This window comes from Heptranchias perlo, chromosome 8 (assembly GCF_035084215.1).
Source record: "Heptranchias perlo isolate sHepPer1 chromosome 8, sHepPer1.hap1, whole genome shotgun sequence".
Lineage (NCBI taxonomy): Eukaryota > Metazoa > Chordata > Chondrichthyes > Hexanchiformes > Hexanchidae > Heptranchias > Heptranchias perlo.
This window is the reverse complement of record NC_090332.1, coordinates 19,172,438-19,185,262: the sequence shown is the minus strand read 5'-3', so window position 1 is coordinate 19,185,262 and position 12,825 is coordinate 19,172,438. Positions and strand designations below refer to the sequence as shown.

At 44.5% G+C, this 12,825-nt stretch overlaps 1 protein-coding gene across 11 annotated transcripts in view; it reads right to left on the bottom strand.

The window, feature by feature from the left end:
• fbxo11b (F-box protein 11b) overlaps positions 1-12,825 on the bottom strand; it is a 193,699-nt gene that overhangs the window by 139,563 nt on the left and 41,311 nt on the right. For 7 of the 11 annotated variants that reach the window (XM_067988748.1, XM_067988745.1, XM_067988746.1 and 4 more), the window contains one exon: positions 11,318-11,416. The exons of the other annotated variants lie outside the window; for them this stretch is intronic. The gene's annotated coding sequence lies outside the window, so the exon portion shown is untranslated. The remainder of the gene's footprint in view (positions 1-11,317; positions 11,417-12,825) is intronic. 11 annotated transcript variants of the gene reach the window in all.

The window sequence follows — 12,825 nt, the reverse complement described above, 5'->3', positions numbered from 1 at the left end:
AAAGGGATCTGGGGGTCCTAGTGCAAGAAAATCAAAAAGTTGGTATGCAGGTGCAGCAGGTGATCAAGAAAGCCAACGGAATGTTGGCTTTTATTGCTCGGGGGATAGAATATAAAAACAAGGAGGTATTGCTGCAGTTATATAAGGTATTGGTGAGACCGCACCTGGAATACTGCATACAGTTTTGGTCTCCATACTTAAGAAAAGACATACTTGCTCTCGAGGCAGTACAAAGAAGGTTCACTCGGTTAATCCCGGGGATGAGGGGGCGGACATATGAGGAGAGGTTGAGTAGATTGGGACTCTACTCATTGGAGTTCAGAAGAATGAGAGGCGATCTTATTGAAACATATAAGATTGTGAAGGGTCTTGATCGGGTGGATGCAGTAAGGATGTTCCCAAAGATGGGTGAAACTAGAACTAGGGGGCATAATCTTAGAATAAGGGGCTGCTCTTTCAAAACTGAGATGAGGAGAAACTTCTTCACTCAGAGGGTGGTAGGTCTGTGGAATTTGCTGCCCCAGGAAGCTGTGGAAGCTACATCATTAGATAAATTTAAAACAGAAATAGACAGTTTCCTAGAAGTAAAGGGAATTAGGGGTTATGGGGAGCGGGCAGGAAATTGGACATGAAGCTGAGTTCGGATCGGTCAATGCCCTGTGGGTGGCGGAGAGGGCCCAGGGGCTATGTGGCCGGGTCCTGCTCCGACTTCTTGTGTTCTTTAGATTTGTGGTTGGGATCAGATCAGCCATGATCTTATTGAATGGCGGAGCAGGCTCGAGGGGCCGATTGGCCTACTCCTGCTCCAATTTCTTATGTTCTTATGTTCTTAATGGTGTTAGTGTGTGGTATGAAGAGAGCAAAGGCAGAGGTGAGTGTGTTTGGAATGAGAAAGAATGGTGTTGCAGTGTACCCTTGTGATTCTATGTTGAAGGAAGCGAGGGAGGGGAGGGAATTGTTGAGAGTGGTGGGAGGGGGTGAAAGGAGTGGTGGCAGATGTTGTTCACAGAGATGGAGAGATAAGGAGCTGTAATCACCCTTGTTGCTGTTGTGAGGTCATTGAACCTCTTCCTACACTGAAGCCAGATCCTGGGGGTGATACTGATGACAATCATCCTCCCAGCCACTTCTGTCCAGGCATGCTGGACAGTGGCCTTGGGATACTCCTGCGGGTGCTGGGGAACAGCACCTCCCTCATTTCCCTGACCTCCTTCAGGGAGGCATCAGAAAACCTAGGGGCAGCCCTGAGACTCATTCCCCTAATGGTCCTTCTTCCAGCAGTATAAGAGTGAAATCTGCCATCAGGGAATGCAACCTCACATTCCCATTTTAAATGGGTCTCAGGGGGCCCGCCAGATATTGCGCAGAGTAAATGGGTGGGCTGTCCGTTTCCCAACGCGATCCAGTGGTCAGCCCGTCATTCATGTTAAAGTGAGGCATGGGAATTAAAATCACCCAGGTCTCACATTGATGACATCATGGGGTCATTTGATTCAGATTTTAATTTGTTTTCCAGGATCCATACTGCAGTGTATGTAGACTTTAGGGGGTAGAAATTCGGGTGCGTTAATTTTTGGGCGTGCGGGAGTCGCAGAGTATAATCCCTGAGCCTGAATGGTGAGGCCCGAGGCTCCCTGATATTTCAATGGAGCCGGCGAGGTGTCAACAGCCAGGCAGCGAAGAGTCAACAAAGATCCGGCTGCTGCTAGCATCGCAACGGCTCTCAGTTAAGTGAAGGCCGGGAAGGGGAGGGAGGAGGCAGAAAAACGGAGGCTGGGGAGGGAGTTTGGAAGCCTCGGCGGGGTTGGAGGGGGGAATAAGGCAGGATATATAATGGGCAGCTGATCCACTCCCGCCTGTTTAACACTCCCGCCTAAGTTGAATTTCATCTCATCATTTTTTTCATTGGAGACAGATAATAAATTTCTGATTTAAGAATGTTACCTAATAATTATCTGTGAAAAGCTGAGAAAATGAAAGGAATAGTTAATTACTTATTGGCCACAAAGGAGAAAAAATAGCCAGGATTCACTATCCCAGGACCTGTGCTGGAAGCTGCACATTGAGAGGACAACAGGCTTGCTTCAATCCTCCTTATGGTCAGATAGACTCATTATCTAGGGTCCTGCATGAAAATTAGCCACCTGGAAGGCAGACACCCATGGAAGCAGCAAAGAGTCAACACCTTCAGGAAAGGAAGGGAGAAAAGGGAAGGGGGCACAAAGGTGTTTTGATAAATTTGCAATGCACTCTAAGGATAAGAAGAAAATTTTAAAATATAGAAGTGTGTAGAAAAAAAAATGTTGTGCTCACTGTTGCCATGGCTATGTCCCACATAATAACCCCAGGAACATTAAGCTGATTCCTGTCTGTTCTCACCTTTCTGTTTATAAATTGTCACAGCTAGAAAGCCCCATGACAGCTACCATATGGCATCTGTGAGCTGAACGACATTTGTTTTGACAGAACTAATGAGCATCTAACCCTTAATAAACTTACCTCTATGATTAGCCACCACCTAAAATGTTATAGGTTCATGTTTTGATTTTGAACAATTGGTCCTAATAATAATTTGTAGGTAGTAGCTGTTATTAAATATATATAATTGTATTATATGTATAAAATTTCCCTGTAATCCATTGCAGACTTCATCACTGTAAACCTTCACTGATGATGTTACATGGGAGCATCCCCAGCAAGAACTGACAGCAACAACAATATATGATGCACCCCCGACGGTTTATTGGGTAAATGCACTGTTTGGGGTAGTACCAAGTCATATTAGACCAGAAGTTCCCAGATCGAATCCCAAATGTGTCTCCAGGATTCCTGCTCCTATCCAGTAATTCCTGCTGGGAAATGCACTTGTGTGGATTAGGTTTAGCTGTGATGCATTCTATGGTCGAATAGTCTGCCTAAACTCATTATCTAGGTTCATCCATGAAAAATTATTACTTAGGCAAGGAATTAAAGGGCTGCTGCCATCTGTGGAACCATATCCCCGTAAGAGTCAGCATCTTCTGGACAGGAAAGGTGACAAGGAGGGAAAAATGAGAAAGAAAAATCCGTTTAACATTACAACTTAACCCATGCACGTGCCAGTATTATTTTGAGCATCGTAAACAGTTATATACAATTATAAATACATAAAACATGCATTTTTCTAAATAAATTAATTGCATTGATGCATGCTTTGCATTCCACTTAAGCTATTCCCTAGATACATAACTAAGTACTTATCATGTGATTCAGAAAGTACTGTGTTAATTTTTTGACAACCTCAAGTCTCATGGGTAATCTGCTAATGGTGGTTCAATGGAAATGTTTAGGGAATAGAATGTGTGGCAACTTCTTAGAATCTGTTTATTTAAACTATATATAGATGCATGTTTAAATTCTGATCAGGGACTGTGTTAGATGGCAAATAAGCCAAAAGGAGGGTTCTCATTGGCAAATAACTGTCACAAAACCCACAATCCTGACAAGGTATTGTATCGCTTGACCTCAGAACTACTTGTTTTGTCTCAGAGATGCTGCTGTGAAGTCAGAATAAATCATAGGCATCAACCAAATATATCAATTTAAAATTGTGCTAAATAAAGAGAAAACTGTGCCTCTGCGTGATCTCTAAGCAATCATGAATTCGGAGATGCATATTTTTAAGATTTATCTAAGCAGGGTCCCTTTTCATACTCAGCTTCACCTAACGGTAAGGCAGTTCCTGGTGGGCAAAGCTCAAAGTAAATGCAGATCCTCTCACTCATTTTGCCTAATTTTAGAATAACTGACTGCTTTAAAGAGCTTCTATTGTTGTACTGTACTGGAGTGTGACAATTTGGGGCCTTGGAATCATTTTCTCTATCGAAAGTCTAACACTAGTTCCCAAAGGAAGTTTGAACTAAGGATAAAAAGCATGACAATATGTCACATGCCAGGTTAACTCAGGGTCAATTACTGTAAGAATCTGGAGGGAGATCTGGACGAAGTCATGACTTCAAAGGGAGCAGCAAATTAAGGCAGGAGCATCGCTCTGTTTTAATATGGACACGATGGGCACATATGGGTGTTGAGATTAGATTTTCTGACAAGCAGAATTGATTCAGGCAAGTAGGAGCCAGGGGATTGTGTGAATTTTAATTTTGCTGGTTCTCTGCTGGACTCACTCAGCGTGCTATTTTCCAGCTGGCCTTTTAGGCCAGTGTAGAATGTCTGTAACTAATTTCATGATTATGAAACATGCTTCAGTTTCCCAGGTTTTATGTACTGACACTTAGCCGATCCATATAAAATGAAGTTAAAGGCCAGTAGCATTCTAGGCTTTCAGGAGGTAGCTTTATGAATTCTCTGCCTGACACCATTGAACCACGGCAGTCCTATCACCATAAGGACTGCAGCGGTTCAAGAAGAAACCCTCCAGCACCTTCTCAGGGCAACCAGGGATGGACAATAAATGCGGCCTTACCAGCGTCACTCATATTCCGAGGACATATTTTTAAACATTTTGAACTACTGGAATTTTGATTGCTGCATCCAAAATTGTGAAAATGTGTATTGTATTCAGTGCTCCTCTACCCCTGAGGTTTAAGGAGGCTGAAGATGATGAACAAAGAGATACCAGAGAGGTTTGCCTGCACCAGAGATAGTCTGTCCACATCCACCCCTATCCACTGAACCTTGTTGCAAATCCAAGTGCAGCTACCTGGGACAGTCAGATTAAGGTTCACCATAGAGGCAGTGACAGGATTGTGCCATCTGCTACAAGTTGACCTGCAGACAATCTTCACCACCGGGATGGCACTGTCAGTAGTAGTCAGGCCACAAAGGCCCTCAACTTTGAGGTCTCTGGTTCTTCAAGGCTGGTACATTAAATATTTGTAACATCAGTCAATCAGCAGTGCACAGATAGTGATGCTTTGTTCCTTACCTTTATCACTTTTCTCATGAAAAAACAACAGCAAAATTACAGAGCACTGCAATTAATCCAGCTTGCAGGATTGCTCAAAGTCTATTGGGTTATTAGTTGGACCCATTTAGCCATCTGGACCCCTAGACACAATGCCATGGCATTTATGAACTGTAAAGGTTTCCCCTCCATCAATGTCCAGGTTGTAAACAATTTTACAACACCAAGTTATAGTCCAGCAATTTTATTTTAAATTCACAAGCTTTCGGAGGCTACCTCCTTCCTCAGGTGAACGATGTGGAAATCTGAGGAAGGAGGTAGCCTCCGAAAGCTTGTGAATTTAAAATAAAATTGCTGGACTATAACTTGGTGTTGTAAAATTGTTTACAATTGTCAACCCCAGTCCATCACCGGCATCTCCACATCATGTCCAGGTGGTCAGTGACCAGCAACACAGGTCAATGACCACTTCCCAGAGAGCAGCCACAGTTCTTTCATTTTAAGACAATCCTCTGTGCCTGGTTGATTTGAAACAGAAGGCAGACTTGGAAGATCGCTCTTAGGAGACCAAGCTTACCGTTTGCAGCCATGGCTAATGACACTCTTTCCCAACCCATAGTCATAAAGTTAACACTTAAAGACGCCCAAGTATCCACCGGGGTAATGTACTTTTGTCTGTGTTGAATTTTTAACCTGCATAGTCATATTACTGGAAACTGTACATGAGGTTAATTAGTTCATTGTGAGCCAGGCTGTGCATTGCAAAGAAAGTACACATTACTCTATGGCAGATAAAGGTCAGTTATTATGTGAAATAAAGGTGTTTTCATATATTAATGCAGGCTGAATGTAGAAACATTCAGTTCCAATTGTCACAGATAGATCAAATGGGAGGACAAACAGCCCTGACATTGTTAAAGATTGGCAATTTAACATTGAAACGGGCATTAATAAAGAAAAATGCTGTCTTGTTTCAGTATAATTTAAAGGCACTCCACACATCAAAGAATTGGGCCGCAGCCTGAGATAGTGAGCTTGATTGACAGCTATGTCTGAGACCTTTGAGAAGGGGACCAAAGTCATTGATTGGCAATGATTGGTGATTGATTAGTCCTGATGAACTAGAGGCCAAAGTCTCCTATTACAGAATTATATTGGACGTCATGTGTCAGTCTACAGTCATTGCTTGAGTCTTGTAGCAACAGTAGAGGAGCTGTGTGCTTTTAAATTTCAGGCCAGTTTCGCAAGAAAGTAAGACCAAATTGAAGTTACTGCAAGCAAACTTCTGTTTAAATTCTATGCCCCTGTAACTCCAGTGGAACCCCCAGGGAAACAGAGATACTGTATTGCATTAGATTGCCACAGTTTCAAGGAGTTTCCTCACTGCCTTGCAAACGGCAGAGCCTCTGCCGTTCCTTACAAAACAAAAGACAGGTAGAGTGTGAAGTCATCATCAGTGATCCCCTAACGCTGGAGTTCCGTTGCTGAGGCTCTTTTGGGACCCAACATTGTAGTGGCAGCTATTACATCAAGTGAGTGGAGGTGTATCGGCCTACACAAGGGTTATAGAAAGGTCACACTGATGGGGTTTAGGCCAGGCAATCAGCCTGGACTCCTGAAGAATCAGAGCAGCAACAGAACCATTGACGAGGTTTGGGAGGGAGGGGCCAAGGTAATTCCCACCGTGGGTGGGCATGTGCCAGAGTTTCCTGTAGTCATAGGCAGGTACGTGCCAGAGATGTGCATGAAGTGGCTCTTACACCTGCCTAGCCTATGCCAATGATGGGTCAATGTTGGAGGGCACCATTGGGTGCAATCTTGGCATAACTGTCAAAATCACAACCCAAGGAATTTTGGGGCTTATGTTTAGCGAGAAAGCGATTAGCTTCTTTATTATTTTATGTATCAAGGAGTGTATGGAAATATAGAGGGAATTTTAACTCTCCCCGATCGTTCTGTTCATTCATCTGTCTCATGTAAATGAAACCACTTGCTGGTTCAGAGTCTAGTAACAGTGATTATTATTCAGCCCATTTTTCAAAGTGAGAAGAATTGTGGTGACAGTTAATACATTCTGGTAGGCGATGGACAGAGTAAGGATTCTCTGTAATGATCTATTGGGTCTCACTATTGTTTACCCGAATATTGGGAAGAAAAAGGAACATTCCAGATCATAAAGGATGCAAGGTATACTTACGGGAGTGGTTGGTGACACGAAACACATGGAAATATCTAGCGAAAAGGCTCAACAAATGTGACAGTGATCGCAAAACAGACTATTGGCTGCAAATGCGGTGCCGCCCTAAGAGACAGCAGCTTCGTCCATGTATATTCTGTGCTGCTGGGTACCCCCTCGCCATGCCCAGTGCTCCCCCTCAAACTGACTGTCTAACACCCCTGGATGGATGTACTTGTACTTGTGCTTGCTAAGGGAGGACTGAGAATGCAGGGTATTGGCTTCTTCTGCAGCATTAGGAGCTGCAGCAGAGTCTTGGACGATGCCTATAGTAACAGGAGAGGAACAAATGTTAGAATGCTGGCTGTATGGCACACCTTTAAATATTACTTACATGGCAATGTACTGTGGAGCATAGTGTTCTCCTTGAATGTATGCTTGGTGACAGTCAGTGAGTGAGTGAATGAATAAAGAAGAAAGAACTTGAGAAGAGCCATAGCAGCCCCAAGCCCAGGGAAGGTCTCCAGCTTCACTTTGCACAGCACTCAATGCTCTATTTGAAGGATTTTCAAAGTGGCCTGTTCAAAGGCGATCAAGAGCTTATAGTTACTGAGGGGAGCACCTGTCTGGTTAGTATTTTCAACCGCCTGTTCTGTGCCATTTTGTTCTACAAGCAGCAGGAGTAGTGTTGAAATGTTGGAAGTTGTGTGTCAGGAGCGTATAAAGTGACATGTGTCCATCCTGCAGCCCATTGTGTGTGTGGGTACATGAACAGCTAGGTTTAGTCAGAATGATTTCTTTGAGGCCCCTTTAAGATGTCAGTGTTCCAAGCGTTTCAATGATAAGTGCAGCTGGAAATTTGTGTCCTCCTGTAGTATTGGTATGCATGGCAAGCATTCAGAGAACTGTAAAGTTTGAGTGTTTTGCATGGGGCAAGTCGATGTGTATCATGGTGCAACAAAACACTTTAATGTGATATTCATACTCAAATACTTTTTATAAGACACTGGTGCATAGCCTTACCATGGCTGATTTCATTAAATCAAAAGCTTCCTAATTTGGCACCAACACCTCTGGGTGCTGAAGACTCCATTTATACATTTTGTAGTATGGAGGGACAGGGCACCCTCTTTCCCGCCTATAAATTCAGGTACTAACTGGCTTACTAAGCCCCCAATCGGAAAGGTCTCAGTAGAAACATAACGGGCGTGAAATTGAGCTGTGTAGCGCCCGTTGTTTCAGCGCTACGCGGCCTCTCGAACATCCAAGATGGCGTCTTGGCTGCGCACACACGTTTCAAGCGTGACATGCGCCGGATGCCATCTTGGTATAGGTACTAGCGCATGCACAAATACCGAATGCCGGAAGCATGTAAAGTAAGGAGAAAATGGATATAATCAGTGTGCAACGCTGATTTAAAGTGATAGACACCATTTTGGGACTTAGCACTCAACTCAACGCACAGTCTTAACCACGACCATCTGAACGTGTCTTAGAGTACCTGGAGGACCCCTACCAGCACTATGTAAAGGGACCATGCAGGATTTACAGGTTAGTGGCTGGATTATTGCTTCTGGCTGCTGAGACACTTGTAACTGTTTTTGGAGGGCTCCTATACTTGAATATGAGGAAGCGGGAACATAGCCGAACATTTAGAGCCAGGAAAAGCAGGAGTGAAGTTCGGAAATGTTTCTACACGCAAAGGTTGGGAGAAGTTTGGAACGCTGTTCTGCAAACGGCAGTTGATGCTTGCTCAATTGTGAATTCTAAATCTGGGACTGATAGATTTCTGTGAACCAAGGATATTAAGGGATATGGAGCTAAGGCGAGTATATGGAGATAGGTCACAGGTCCACCATAATCTCATTGAATGGCAGAACAGGCTCCAAGGGCTAAATGCCACTACCACTTGCTGCCTCCTGTTATGCGCCATCTTCTTCTCCAAGAAAGCGAGACGTGTGTCTGGGTGATGTGCCTGTCATGGTTGAATAGCTGCCAGTGTGTGTGGCCTGTGAGTTGTGGGTGGGCAGCTTGCAACAGTGGTAACGTGCGAGGGTGAGAAGAAATATCTGATTGGAAGAATTTAGGACTGATGAAAAGAGTTTGTTGGTATGTGGGTGATGGGGGGTGCAGTGTGTGGAGCAGTTGATGTGGCGAGTGGTGCAGTTGGTAGGTGACGCCACTTCACAGTTGACCTCACTCACCTTGACCACTCGTGTCAAAGCATTGAACTTCTTCCTGCGCTGCATCCATGCTCGTGGTGCTGTGCGCCCAGCATTGACTTTGTCCCCAGCTGCCTCCCACTGCCTTTTGGCCATACGTCTGGAGGGCCTCATGCCCACCACCCCCCCACCCCTCCCACCCGCAGAGGCATCAAGGGGTATGGGGAGAGAGCGGGAATATGGTATTGAGATAGAGGATCAGCCATGATCATATTGATTGGCGGAGCAGGCTTGAAGGGCCGAATGGCCTACGCCTGCTCCTATTTTCTATGTTTCTATATAGGATGTCCCTCCTTCTGTCTACCTCTTGTACCAAGGCCTCTAGTGCATCAGCAGAGAACCTTGATGCATGCACTCTTGCAGATCGGCAGTTTGGTGAGGTCTGGCATGCAGATTGGAGCATGTGGGATTTAGTGGTGCGCAACCATTATTCAATGTTTTAACATATAACTCATCAGTGTGTAAACATAGGGACAGGACCGGCATCTGTGTTTTACGTGTGCGATGTCTGATCAACCTTTAGACTCCATGCAGGCAGCAGACTGTTATTTTTAGCAAATAACAGGTACCAGCTATCTTTAAGAGATTTTAAGCGACATCCTCCCTTTAAGAGATTGGGCTCCCCCTGCTGGTGGAAAGTGTGAATTGCATTGAATTGACGTGCAAGGCCCGGATTTCAATGCAGCTTGACGGTGAGTCCTGAGGCCGGACGAAGTTCTCGTCCTGTCTGCGCAGGGGCCATTGGGCGCGGGTTAATAGTAGATGACGCTACCTACGCCCAATAATAAGCCCTATCAATTTTTTTCTCCCAACCTCTCTGACCTCTCTGCAGCCTACTGTTAATACTGGTCAGTGTCAGTACAGACCGAATAGTCCCAACCAGGTCTTGGAAGCTCTGTTTCTGGAAGTCATGTTCAGGTTGACCCTCAAAACATTTATTGCTACAGTGTTAGCTGCCACTCCGGAAGCAAATAATGCCTTTAGAAGCTCCACCTGGGACCAAGTTGCAACAGAAATCTCCAGGGCTGTCACTTTCTCCGAGGTCCTCAGAAACTTCCTGCAATATAATGCAAATGCAGGTAATGGACACCTCCAACTGCAGCATGGGAGAGGAGACAGTCTCCACATGAAATTATTGCTCCCTAATCATTATTCTTTTGAAGATTCGGCCCCTGAAATCTGGGTCCCTAGGCGCCTCAGCTGAGGGCAGTTGTTTCTCTACCCTCTGTGGTAGAATAGCACTCTCTTCGACTCCCAGGTCCTTACTTTCACTAGTGCTCAGTGCTTCACCCTGTGAAAACGTTCTGACTCACTAACTATTTTCTCCTGAGTGGATGTCTCTCTGGGCTGGTGATGGGTGAATGAGATGCCATGGCAGAGTTAGTGAGGATATGGCCAGAGTTGTGGATCAGAATCTTCTTCCAAGGCACCCATTATGGTGTGAAGCTCAGGAGAGTTTGTTTAGCTGTGCACGCAGTGGGAGTAAAAATTTTAAACTTTTGGCAATAGTGTAAACGGGACGATATCGGAACGGCTGCCCATAATACACATTTCCCAATTTTCCTTTCACTTGCCTACAGTTGCCCCTTTGCACTATCGGCAAAAATTAAAATGACCCCCCAGTGAGGTTTCCCCATGAAGAAATAGCTGCTGAGTGTAAAGGCATTGCAATATTTTGAGAAAGCACATGAAGCTGTCACCTTTTATGATGAGCCATGCCCAACCTTTACCATGATGTGGAGATGCCGGTGATGGACTGGGGTTGACAATTGTAAACAATTTTACAACACCAAGTTATAGTCCAGCAATTTTATTTTAAATTCACAAGCTTTCGGAGACTTCCTCCTTCCTCAGGTAAATGTTTACCTGAGGAAGGAGGAAGTCTCCGAAAGCTTGTGAATTTAAAATAAAATTGCTGGACTATAACTTGGTGTTGTAAAATTGTTTACAATTGTCAACCTTTACCAAACTTCTCTTCCCACCTCCCCTCCAACCTCACTATCTCTACAGTCTCACCTGTTTGTTTGTCTATTGTCTGCAGAACGTCATCTTTGTGCAGATTCAGGGTTTTCAGTAGCGGTGTTCTTCTCCAGTTGCATTTCACTGGCGCTTTTCCTTTGCAGGGAGAGAGCAATATTAAAGAAATGCCAGTGGTATGGGCACTTGTTTTTCCCATATGAGCACATTCATCCTGTAAAGATGAGAGGTGCAGGTGCATTGTTCCTTTAAATGAACTGTACTTCAAGACCAGAAAAACCTCTTGTGACAAGAATTGCGAGTTCACAGAGTGGCTGTGAATTAAGATAGTGCTTCAGAGGTTGCCTTTGCATAAATCAGTTTCCCTGACACCTAAGTGATAACACAAGAAGAGCATGAGAGATTAGGAGGTAAGTGAAGGCTGCATCAATGGTAGAGGATGTGGATTGCCAAGAGCGCCTTGACTTACCTTAGCTACCCTGGAAGTCATTGAACATCTTCCTGCACTGTGTGGCAGTTCTTATGGTGGTGGAGGTTGCACCGACAGCCACCAAATAGCCTGAACCACCCTTTTATTGGGCTTCCCGCCCTCAGTCCCCATTCTAGCCTTGACATCAGCCATTAAAACATTGAAGGATGCATCTGAGAATTTGGGAGCCCTTCCTGCTGTGGACTAACCCCTGCACCCCCCACCCCCCCCCCCCCCCCGCCCCACCGCAGTATCCCAATGAGGAGCGGTATTACTGCTCAGCCAGCTCTGCATACGTAATTAGAACCCTGAAGGAAAAATCAACTAGTCTGTGTGGAGTCACTGTAGGCAGATGGAAGTCCCACTCTGTTAACCCAACAAAAAGGAGGACAATTCAGCCCTGTGTGTTTTTTAAACTAGCCTTGGCATCAAAATTCAACTGTATGCATCAGAGAAAGAAGTTACTGTGGAAAACTTCATTTAACTGGATGTGTATTGTCTTTTTATATTTTTGCTGTTTTCTAAGGATTCTGATTTATTTGTGCAGCACTAATGCTAAATCAGCCTCACAAAACACAATGAGAATTTTAATTTTGTGGATTTTTTTTTCAACTGGGAGATCAATTAAGCTAAAATTCCCCTGAAGATACCGAATTTGCATTCCTCTAGGCAACAATCCATTAATACAGAGCCCAAGCACTACTGTAATTGAGTGACAAATGCATACACAATTCTTCCATGCTGCAGTGTTACCATATCTACAGGAATTGCAGTGTTTAGGAAAATAAGGCAAGTCAGAAATCTACATACAAATCTACAATGAGTAAAACCTACAGCCAGGAAGAAAGCAGGTTCCATGCCTGCTCTGCATTGAGTTAGCTGATCTCAGCCGGGACAGTAGTCGGGAAGCAATGATCGACCTCAGCCTCCCTGAGCGAGGAAGGGGAAAAATAAGGCAGGGTTCTCATTTATAATCTCTATCCTGTGATTGGATGTGTGGAGGTTGGGTGAGGACAGGACTGGATGCTGCGGTGAGTCTACCCTAGTCAAATAGCCAGTGTGCACTCACTGTCTGGGC